The following is an 11,714-nucleotide window of genomic DNA, read 5'->3' as shown; positions in this document are numbered from 1 at the left end:
AGCGAGCGAGGAACATGGGCCAGGGAAGACTCATCAGCCAGTCCAAACCCGACTGAAAAAGTAATCCACAGTTAGAAAAGGCACACCCAAGGAATAACATACACGGTAATTCTGCTCCATCCCAAGCACACCACCAAAAACGACGCTCACCAAGCTGCTGCTGCTCCACAGGAGCTGCGCCTGGGCAGGTGGTGCGCCGAACATCGGCGCCATGTCTCACCGCCGGTCAGGACGTGACGTGGTCTGGTCTGTCAAATCCATGGAAAACAAAATGCGTCAAGTCGCCGTCGATGTGGCCGGATGAACATTGAAAACTAATAGATCTAGGATTCTATTCGCCCGTAGCATGACCGCAGCTACAGCAAAAAAGCGAACCCTCTGGATTTTCCTCGCACCAAAATTTCACGGGGAGGACTGGCTCACTGGCATGGCCGTGGCGAGAGAGACGAGGAAAAGCAACAGCACACGAAAGGTAAATCCGAAGGTGTTACGGGGACGCCGGTGACGAGTGGCACCAAACCGCGGCGAGCGACACGAGCGAGGAAACGAAGAAGGGAAACGAAAAGTAAATCCGTCGCCGGTGATGCGCCTGATGATGCATGCGTACCTCGCTCGCCGGTTATGCTGCAGCGGTGCCGCCGCCTGCCGGGAGGGGCGGGCCGCTGTGGATGAGATCGGGATTGGGGACGGGAGTGCCAGGGGTTTTGATTATATAGCCGGATTGGCGTTGTGTGTGTAGAGAGAGGGAAAGCATTGTGTGATTAATGGAGAGGCTGCCGTGCTGCGTTGGTGTGCGTCAGAGAGAGAGAGATTAGTGTCAGAGGAGAGAGAGAGAGTAGCTACGCGTGCGTGCATGCCCCCGTGGGGTTGATTACGTCATGCGAGAGAGAGAGCACCTAACCCCGTCCAGCGATTGGTTGCTTTGGAGCATCTATAACCGGACAAATCCAGTTTCGCGGACGGTTTCTCATATGTCTATAGGGCAACCGGCCAACCCAAACTGTCCGCACAAGTCCGTTTTTTGTTGAAATGGACCAAAGCGTTCGCTCGGTGTCCATCTGAACACATTTCAGGCCTAAATTTGCGTCTGGTTTGCGTCTACGCGGACGTGAAACTGACACGACGCGCTTCCTCTTGGTGTTCGCGGCCCTACCTGTCGGTCGCCCAACCACCGTCCGCTGTCGTAGCCAATGCCGCCACCGAACTTAGGCCCGCATGGCAGCGTGTGGAAGCATCGGGTCATAATCCTTTTTTAATGCAAGCGTGCCGAGGGGTGGCCTCGATCATCCACTTCCATCCCCCGTCCACATCTAGCCACGCTTGCTTCCTCACCGACGACCACAAATCCTAGCTAGCGTGCCATGGGCTTCTTCAACGGCAAGGGCAAGGGCAAGTTCAGCCCCCGCGTGCTGCCGCCACCGCCACCTCCTCGATGCGGCCCGCCACCACGGGAGAGGGAGCGGTTGTACATACCAGTGCACCAGGCGCGGTGGCACTGGCAGTACCGCCAGCCCCTCCGGTACACAGATGTCAACCTGCCCCATGGTTGGCATCTGGACTCGCACCTCATTTTGGTGTCGGCGGTACCCCGATCGGCGCGAGTGCATGCGGAGGAGGAGCACAGGCGCCACGAGCTGCTGACGCCGGAGCAGCGGCGGCTCCCAGCATACGCGCCAAACTATCCCAATTAAGAGGCCTGGTTTGCGATGGAGCACGAGGAGGAGCGCCGACGCGATGTCCAGCTCAACCCCATCGTCCTACTGCCGCCCTCGGAGGAGGAGGCGGCCTACCAGGCCACGCTGGAGGCCGTCTTTCAGTGCGCTCTGGAGGAGAGCAGGCGCGAGGAGGACGCCAACTAGGATGGCCTGGAAGAGACCACCTTCCCATGGGTTGGGTCGGCACCGGTGTTCTTCGACCTCACCAGCCTTGGGAATGACGACGACGCCTAGGGCAGCGCACTGACTGCGCAAGTTTTTAAAATTGTTTATTAATATTTAAGTGAAATTTGGGCGGTGGTTGACCGATCATTTATTATTTAATTATGTTAAATTAAGTTCATTTCGGCTACGTGTTTTTGAAACTTTTTTGTGACGCAAAAAAAATGGGCCTGCCACCCGTTGGGCGCACCGGCCGACCCAAGCCAAAAAGCAGACGCACATGTCCGCTCGGCCGGCCCAAACAGACAAAATGCAGACAAAATGCGCATCCGGTTGGGTTGCCGCGTTGGAGTTACCACATCCACATTTCTCATATCTAAACCATTAAATTCATGTGAATTCATTCATGTCCATCATACACATGAATATCACAAGTAAATAGCATTTATTCATAGTGAAAATACATAGTTCAGACATAAAATTTCTTTTAAGTGCATAATTCAAACATTAAGCTCCTTATTTTTCATTGTGGATCCACATATGCTCCATGGGGGTCATTGACTAGCTGCGCCTGCACCTGATGATCTTGAAGATTCTGATGCATTTGCAGAAAATTCCAAATCTAGTCCGCATCTTGTTGTTCCGGAATGTGGACTTGTTCTCCAGACTTCTCAAAATCATGGGTTCATGCTTCCCCTTCACCCTCGTCCTCGACAATTATATTTGTGTAAAATGACACAACATATAATCAACTGCCACAAAGTCTCTGATTCCCACAAAGGATTCAAAACTCTTCTCCCTTTGATCGAACCCTTGAAGTTCAAATTTCGCCCCACCTCCCTGTCCATTTTCTCTTGGATGCTCGTGGTCCTCATCATCTCGGCATCTTCATATGACTCCGACGAACCAAAGAACTCCTTTTGCATCAATTCATCAAGCTTCATGTTTCCATACTCCCCATCTGATGAAGTATTCGAAGCCATCGTTTTGCCTACAAAAGAAGCCAAATGACGCTAAGAAAATTTGTCGAACACATAGAGGGTAAGGTGTAGTCCGAGCATAGCCGAACGTACCGCGTCGGCGATAGTCTCCAGGGCTTTGAGACTGGCGGCGGGGGGAGGGGGGTGTCTCGGTGGTGGTGGCAGCGCTGAGGGGTCCGGACAGCGGTGGAGCTAGGGGAGGACCGATGCATATGAGGGAGAACAGGCGAGAGGAAGAGGGATAGTCCGGCAAGGTCGGGAGGTGGTAGTGGAATTTGTGGTGGACACATCATGTCGCCGATCTAGTCTCACACCGTAACACACCTTTAGCAGATACCACAATCTTCCTTGAAATGAATCTAGCTTGCATATGGGCCATATGCAGATTAACTCCAAATAATGACACTCCAGTCTTTCATCTAGCCACACTATATGTGTACCATCATACTAGGCAAACCTATTGTTTTGTGGTACGTAGGCGTAACCGCTCTCTCGCCTCACCTTTCTCAAGCAAGAGCACCTAAGAGAAAACAATGGTCGAGGCAGTGGACCAGAGGGAGAAGGTGTCAGAGATGATATTAGAATGCGATAAAGTAACATAGCATAGCTGAGGTTGCAAGGTTTAAGGATGTGTTTGTCATTTCTAATGACCCCGTTAGCCCTTCATTTTTCTTCTTTTTTTAGTATTTTTTCATTCATCTTTGTGTACATCTGTGCTTAAATTGTACACAACCAACTAGTATAAAATAAGCACAACACATTGTAGTTCAGCAAACCGCAAACTGAGCCTAAGTAGGCGTCCCGCCACCATTCCTCTATTGCGAGACTTTGACATGTATGACCAACCTTATAAAAGGATAACCTTCTCCTCCCTAGCCCCGGTTGAGAGTCCACCAAGATAAGAACCCTGCCCGATCACAGATCTCCTTTGTCGGCTCAACTAGTTGGAGTAGAGATGGGAAAGTTGCACATGGAAGCCCTGCATTTAGTAGAGTTGGGTCTAGTCTTTGTGTGAAGTTTGGCACGATGTCGGAATGGAGCTTGCCACTGTCGCAAGCGAGCTTCGTGTGGTGGCCTAGATCGGTGGTTGTGCCGATTTTTACTGCTACATGGTGGAGTAGTGGTCGGCGGCCAAAACACTGGAATTTTTCTAAATAAGCTGACGAGTCCCTCGGTTTGGAGGACGGCCCGCTCTCCTTCCCCTACGGCGGTGGTCACTCTGGTGGTGGAGAAGAAAAAGAGACTAAGATGATCAAGGGATATCCTGGCGATTGGACCATGGTTCGTCCTTGTCGGCGCTTGTGAAGGAGCTTTGGCGCTTGCCATGGTCTTTGCCCTCGTAATGTATGTGTTCCCTTGCTTGTTATGGAGGCTTAGAAGCACAATCATGCATTGGAAATGTTATTATAAACCTATTCATTTCGCAAAAAATAAAGGAAATGGTAAACTTATAATTCCCCCACAAACAAGAATATTGCTGATGAATTTACAAAGAACTGCAACGGCGAAGATAAAAACGTTTGAACACTTTTTGTCAGGCGATGGCCAAAGTAGAAACAAGTTTCATCTGAGATGTGGCCGGTCCCCCCAGCTGGCGGGGACGTACGTACTGTACGACAGAATCGTCGCGTGGGCCCACCCAATCATTCCGGCTGTCTTGGTTAGTTACAGCGCGTCCACATCGCAGCGCGGCACGTGAGGCGCCTCCTAATTAAGCCAACCAAATCCCACCTTTCTTGCCGAGCAAGCACTCCAGCAGGTGAGGAGGAGAGCTGTGTGTCGCATCCCGCCCGGAGGTCACACGTGTGGCGTGGAGCGTATTTCCCGGAGAGATGCCCGAGTTTTTACACCCAAGACACTGCCCACCGGGGCCCGCCCCGTCCGGAAGAGAGAGAGAGAGAGTGGGTGAGGGAATATGCCGCGGAGCCCCTGCCCAGTCCCCACCATCCTTCCCCTTCCTTCTTCCGCATCGGCGCCACCGAGCGGCGCACCACGTGCCGCCGGCGGCGGTTCGGCCTCACGGAGAGCGGCCGCCTGACGCGTCGATGGCCGACGGCGGAGCGACATCGAGCGCCGCCGCTGGAGGTCGCTTCGAGGGGCGGCGGCATGGACCGGCCGCGGGCGGGGCGTGGGTGGGCCCTCCTCTCGAAGACGCGCTCGGCGCTGGGTCACCGGCCAGTTCGGCTACCCGGACGCTGAAGTGGGGTGATCAGGAGGACGCGCTGCTGCGGCAGCGCCTCGTCTGCACCGGCCCGCGGCGCGGGCCGATTCGTTCCCCGCCAACGCCGTCGAACGGCGTGCCTCGTGCCGCGGCCTTCTTCCGCGCGGCCGGAGGTTCGGCCCCACGGAGATTGGCGGGCCACGTCGGCTGCATTTGGCCGCGCGGGGCGACGGGGAGCGCGTCGATGGCCGCGGTGGCGTGGTGTGCGGAGCGACGGCGAGCGCCGCCGCTGAGGCTTGCTTCGAGGGGGCAGCGGCATGGACCGGCCGGCGAGCGTGGCGTACTGGGCGTGGCCCCTCCTCTCCGTACCAAGGCCTTGTCCCTGGCACGGAGGCTGCCGAAACGGAGTCGGCGGAGATGCGGTGGGTGGTCCCTGGCGGCGCTTATGAAGAGGATGATGTCGACAGCTCCGACGATGGTGACGGCGGCACAACCACCCCCACGGTTGCCCTCTGCTCCCGTGCCGGCGGAGGCGGCTACTCGGACGCTGAAGAGGATGTGGAGGGCGCGCTGCTGCGCCAGCGCCTCGGCCGCGCCGGTTCGTTCGACGTCCAAGCTTCCCCGGTACGTACCGCCACCATCTCTCCCCATCCGCTCCCAGCGGCCACAGTGTATTAAATTGGCTTCAGTTTCGTTGTGCGCTTGGTGTTTGAGATATTGCCTAGTCGAGATGCTGCGCTCGAGCTGTTTGTTGGATTTCCTTCTTGTCGCCATCTCTGCCGTCGATCGAGATCTCGTGGTTGGACTTAGACGTTCCTGCTTAGCGCAATTGCTTGTACGAGTATGTGGCGTGGGGGGGCTGATGAAGTTTTACCGGGTCTGGAGTGTTGAGACAATGATACTGCATGGTTGCTCGCTAGGTGTTTGTGCATTTGATCATGAGGGAGTGGGTGCATTTCTGCATTTGATCGCCTTCAGTTTTCCCGTCGATCTAGATTTAACTCCTTTCCATTGATGTCATGCAATTGTGCTCTCCCAACATTTACTTGGTCTTGTTCCAGTGGAGGGCTGGGATGGGTTTGATTAACTGTGCACATCTGATCTGAGTAGTTTTGGGAGGTGGGTGTGGTTGCTCTGCAATGTTGACACTGCACTGCCCTGGGGATAAATTAGTCGATTCTTTGTTCACTGCACCCTGAGCAGGTGTTGCAGGTAAATCCCCAAACCAGATAGTTCCAGGAGGAGGACTTTGTCCCTCATCTGCTCTTGGATCAGTAACTATTGCAGAGATGAGCTTATCCAAGCGGCTAGCTTGCATGTTTGTGAAGTAACCTTGCATGACCATGAAGTTGTTGTTCAGTAACTATTGCAGAGATGAGCTTATCCAGGCGGCTAGCTTGCATGTTTGTGAAGTAACCTTGCATGACCAGGAAGTTGTTGTTAACTTGCTTGGAGAAATCCGAGAATTCCTTGCGGTCTTGTTCTCTTTGTCGCTGCAGAGTTTTGACATCCAACTTCAGAGACTCCATCTCCACCAAGTGTCCAAGTGCCTCGTGTCCTCGGATGTTTCGTCAGTTACAGGGCCTGACAGTGGGTTGCTGAGGTTCATTAGGTTGGTTTGGGCGGCGATGTCGTAATAGTCTCAGATGGGCTTGCCTGTGCCGTGCGGGTTCTGTTGGGTTGTTCACGTCTGTGAGACGCCTGTGCTATGCGAAATTTTAGTTAACCTTCGGTAGATTTGATGTTGCCATGTGTAGTATCAGTGCTGGTACTTGTGGTTTGCAAGCTAGACTTTGCTCTTAATTTTGTGAATGCCTAATTAGGGTGCATTTCTGATAAACAAGAAAAGATAGCTTTGCGTTGACTTGCTTCCACATTTGTGTTCTTGCTAGGGACTGTTTAAAATGCTGGGATCAGTTTTGGAGACTGACCGACAATTTAGTACCGCTGGTGCATTTCCTTTTAGTCTTAGATCATAAACTACTCTTTGCGAACATAAATAGATGATCTCAAATTACCATAGTACTGTGGAAATGGTTTAATGCTACTTCTGGCGTTCTTACTTCAGCATCTGTATGCCCATGCAATGGTTTGCTTTGAGCCTAGTTCTTATTCTCCTATCATTAAGGTTGACCAAGATTGTTAAAATGTTTGCGGAAAATTGTGTGCATAACATGACCGAAACTTTTCCTTTTATTGAGCCTGTATCTTTGTTACTTACCGCAGTTGTTTCACACATAAAAGAAAGTCAATAACAATTTGCTCTGTTCTGATTATGTTCAGGACATTGGGGGATGTGATATCCAAAAACAAGAAATTCAGGAGGCAGTTGAGCTACCATTGACACACCATGAGTTGTACTGCTATATGGTCCTTCAGGCACTGGCAAGACCATGCTTGCTAAAGCGGTGCCACATCACACTACTGCTTCTGGTTCAGAGTTTGTGCAGACGTACTTGAGTGAGGTAAGACGCGGATAGTTGTAACATGCATTTGTTAACCTTGTTTCTGCGTTCAGTATTTCGGTTGTCCTTTTGTTCTTACAAAAATATAGCATGTGTTAAGCTTTGACCATGTAACAAATGCCTATTTTGTTAGGTGATGACTAGGTTTCCTTGTTTATGCTCGAGACTCCCAGTGTAAAAAAGCTGGACTTGTTTAAACTGAAGTGTTTGGGGAGATCTGTTAACACAAGGTTAAGACTTAAGGCTATACCTAAGCAGTGCGTGTTAACATCTGACACGACCTTTTTGTTTGTGTTCTGTATACATCTTACATGCAAAAAACATTTAGTTACTGTATGCATTGCCAAGGCAAGTAAACTTTTCTTAATATAGCCTATGATGCTGTCAGTAATATTGTGTATGCTTCTTAATGTTTCTGGTAGTGGTTTATATATTCTTATTAGGGTTTATCACAAAAAATTGCTATGTGAAGCTTTTCTTAGGTTGCTATTTATCACTTCTTTTGTTGATGCATTGTATCATAATACTATCATTTATCTAATGTATTCCGCGTAGCTGAAGAGAATGTCCCGGCTATAATATTCATCGATGAGGTTGACGCTATATCCAGTGCTTGATTCGATGCTCATACTGGGGCTGACGAGAATTCAGCGTATTCTGATGGAGCTACTCAATCAGGTAAAAGTTTCTAGCTATAATTGGTTTGCTGGAACTCAAGTTGTTTGCCACTTTAATCCTTGAAATCAAGCATTTGGAACATGCATACAATCCTTGAAATCAAGATTGTAAACCTCAGTTGTTTAGTTCCAATTTTTACAAAATGTATACATGCTCTTAGAATTAGTATCTGTGATTTTTTAAAGGATTGGAAGTAACTTCCTGAAAAGGCTACTGTTAAGACTACTACATGCAACTTTCTCATGCCTTTAACTCTATTTATTGCCTGCTTCTGCTACATCTGAAATAGAGAGATTGATCTATTGTAACTCATTTGGCCCGAATTTGGATTACAAAGCTATTAATGCTGGAAAGAGTGGCAGAGGGCGCATTGAGGAGTGGTAGCCTAATTAGAGGTAACACTGATGAGTGAGTGAGAGCAATGCATTTTTCCTCTTGTAATATACACTCTGATTTTAATTCCATTTGCTGAAGTAGACTCTGATTGTTTTATGGGGAAATAATGATGGAGAAGGGATATCACTGTATGTTAATGCCATACCACTGGAAATAGATTAGAGAATAATAGTACTTTTCCTTGAGCTTGATGTTTAATAATGTTTTTTCTGTATATTTGGCAGGAGGAATGTTTGCTTTATACTCTCTATAATATGCAGAAATGCAAAGGCTAGTCCGCTCCCTAACTAATTGCTCTCTGGCAACCGTATATTAGGTTTCCAACTCAAGGTACCATTGGTCGAACACAAGATGTCTTTGTGGATCAAGGAGCACCTTGAGACTTCATCTACGCTGAAGAAGCTACTTTTGATGCTTGTTCTCTTTGGTACTTCTATGGTCATAGCGGATGGTGTTGTCTGTTGTCACACCAGCAATATCAGGTTCATATATTTCTGATGCATTGTTCGTCGTATTTCTCTTCACCTAGTCTTATGATCTTATATATTTGCTTTCAGCAGTGCCATTGTGTTACCAGTTTTCATCTTCTCACAGTATTACTTGCATTTTTTTTCCCTTTCGGTAAAATCTGCAGTGATATCTGCTGTTAATGGCTTGAAGGTTGGAATATCTAGTCTTAATAACGTGACCTTGAATATGTTGGTTGGTATTAACCAGTTAAATAGAAAAATGTGTTACTGGACAGAAGTGCAGGATAGTCACCTTCTATTTTGATTTTTTTTTTTACGCATTTCTCACTGTTCTTCAGTCTGTAAAGGTTTGGAACATTCAAAGTCGGGCTAACTGTTGGACCTGCCTTGTTCATATGGTTTTGCTGCCTTTCTGGGATAGGAGTTTATAACATTATGACATATGATCTATGTTTTAAAGGCGTCCCTAAGGCGACGCCTAGGCGACGCCTAGGCGTCGAAGCGCTCCCCCTCCGCTTTGGAAAATCGACCGCTTTGGGCGCCTAGGCATCCAAAGCGCCCGCCTAGGCGTCGCCTAGGCGCCAAAGCGCCCCCCCTCCCTAAGGCGGTAAGGCGTCGCCTTAAAAACATAGCATATGATACAGAAGTACTACGGGCAGTCAGACCTATATATATCTACTACTATTTTGAAAGAAACCCAACTCAAGCTTGGATGTCTCCCTGGGGCTGCCTTTTATTTTCAACATGTATGCTTATTGACCATATTCTTAATGTTAGTTGTGATTAAACTTGTTTGAAGTTCTCCAAGAATGTGTTTTCTTCAGGTCCATAGTTTTTGCTTGAGTTACATAAAATTAGTTATTGTCTGTCACGTCCTTTCGTTTTTTTTCTATAGGAATTCTGAAACTCATAAATATGTTGAGTGCATTTGTGGTGTTACTAAACATAACTAGACCTCCTGTTCTTACTATTAACTACGCCACATGCAATGCACGTCATGACCAAATTCAACATCCTGCGTCAGATTGTGGAACCTCTGTCTTAAATGCAAAACATCATGTGCATCTGGATTTGACATTATGGAAAAGAGAAAACTAATTTCGAGATATAAGCCACTCATGCTAAAACTATTCTTTCGAGATATGTGCCACTCATGCTTCTATTTTACTAAGATACTAAAACTATTTGCATCGTCACCAACATGATGCATTTCTGAAACTCAGGTCCTCACAGAGATCCTAGAAAGATTGAAATGGTTTCCCCCCTCTTATATTTAGAGTCAGCATCCAGTATATTCACAGGCCACTTAATTAATAGTTAAAGCTACCTCAACTTAAGATTAGAGGTCAAACATCAGGGCAAATAGATTAGAGAATAGTACTTTTCCTTGAGCTTTATGTTTAGTAATGATTGTTCTGTATATTTGGCAGGAGGAATATTTGCTTTATACTCTCTAATACTATGCAGGAATGCAAAGGCTAGTCTGCTCCCTAACTAACTGCTCTCTGAGACCCGTATATCAGGTTTCCAACTCAAGGTACCATTGGTAGAACTCAATAGGTCTTTGTGGATCAAAGAGCACCTTGAGACTTCATCTATGCTGAAGAAGCTACTTTTGATGCTTGTTCTTTTTTTGTACTTCTGTGGTGATAGCGGATGGTGTTGTTACACCAGCAATGTCAGGTTCATATACTTCTGATGCATTGCATATTTGCTTTCAGCAGTATTGTGTTACCAGTTTTCATCTTATCACAGTATTGATTCCATTTTTTTCTGTAGGTAAATCTGCTGTGATGTCTGCTGTAGATGGCTTGAAGGCTGGAATATCTAGTGTTAATGAAGGTGACCTTGAATACGTTGCTTGGTATTAGCCGGTTAAATAAAAAGACGTGTTACTGCTTAGAAGTGCAGGGTGCTCACCTTCTATTTTGATTTTTTTTTTTGTCAGGTGAAGTGGTCACGACGTTGCATTTCTCGTTGTTCTATTCAGTCTGCAAAGGTTTGGAACACGTAAAGTTGGCGTGCTGTTAGGCCTGCTTTATTCATATGGTTTTGCTGCCTTTCTGGGACAGGAATTTATAGCATAATTACATATGGTACAGAAGTATTACAGGCATTCGGTCCTATATATTATATCCATTTTGAAAGAAACCTAACTCAAGCTTGGACCTCTCCAGGGGGCTGCCTTTTATGTGAAACAAGTACTTTTTTTTACCATATTGTTGATGTTAGTTGTGATGAAACTTGTTTGAAGTGTTCTAAGCATGTATTTGCTTCAGGTGCATATTTTTGTTTGAGCGACATAAAATTAGTTACGGTCTGTCATGTGTCCTTTCGTTTTTTCTTCTATAGGAGTTCCAGAACTCACAAATATGCTTAAGCGCATTTGTGGCTTTAGTAAACATAATTAGACCTTTTGTTCTTACCAGTAACTGTGCCACGTGGAATGCGCTTGATGACCAAATTGAATACACCGCAAGCACAAGAATTTGAAGAAATCCTCTGCTGATTTCATATTGTGGAATCTCTGTCGTTAACATTATGTACATCTGTATTTGACATCATGGAAAAGAGAGCTAATTACTTTCATTGCAAACAAATTTGACTCATTATTGCTAAAACTATTATTTTGAGATATAAGCAAACACGCTTCTATTTTACTAAGATACAAAACGATTTGCTTCAGT

General features: G+C 47.3%; 1 long non-coding RNA gene across 1 annotated transcript in view; it reads left to right on the top strand.

Moving 5' to 3' along the window:
* Positions 1 to 9,740: 9,740 nt before the first annotated feature.
* The window catches only part of LOC119362215, a 4,467-nt gene continuing 2,493 nt past the window's right edge, over positions 9,741 to 11,714 (top strand). The window contains exons 1-4 of the long non-coding RNA XR_005173201.1: positions 9,741 to 10,564; positions 10,681 to 10,710; positions 10,807 to 10,869; positions 10,976 to 11,026. This is a non-coding gene — a long non-coding RNA (uncharacterized LOC119362215). The remainder of the gene's footprint in view (positions 10,565 to 10,680; positions 10,711 to 10,806; positions 10,870 to 10,975; positions 11,027 to 11,714) is intronic.

Source organism: Triticum dicoccoides, chromosome 2B (assembly GCF_002162155.2).
Source record: "Triticum dicoccoides isolate Atlit2015 ecotype Zavitan chromosome 2B, WEW_v2.0, whole genome shotgun sequence".
In the NCBI taxonomy this organism is placed as follows: Eukaryota; Viridiplantae; Streptophyta; class Magnoliopsida; order Poales; family Poaceae; genus Triticum; species Triticum dicoccoides.
This window is presented reverse-complemented; position numbering and strand designations above follow the sequence as displayed.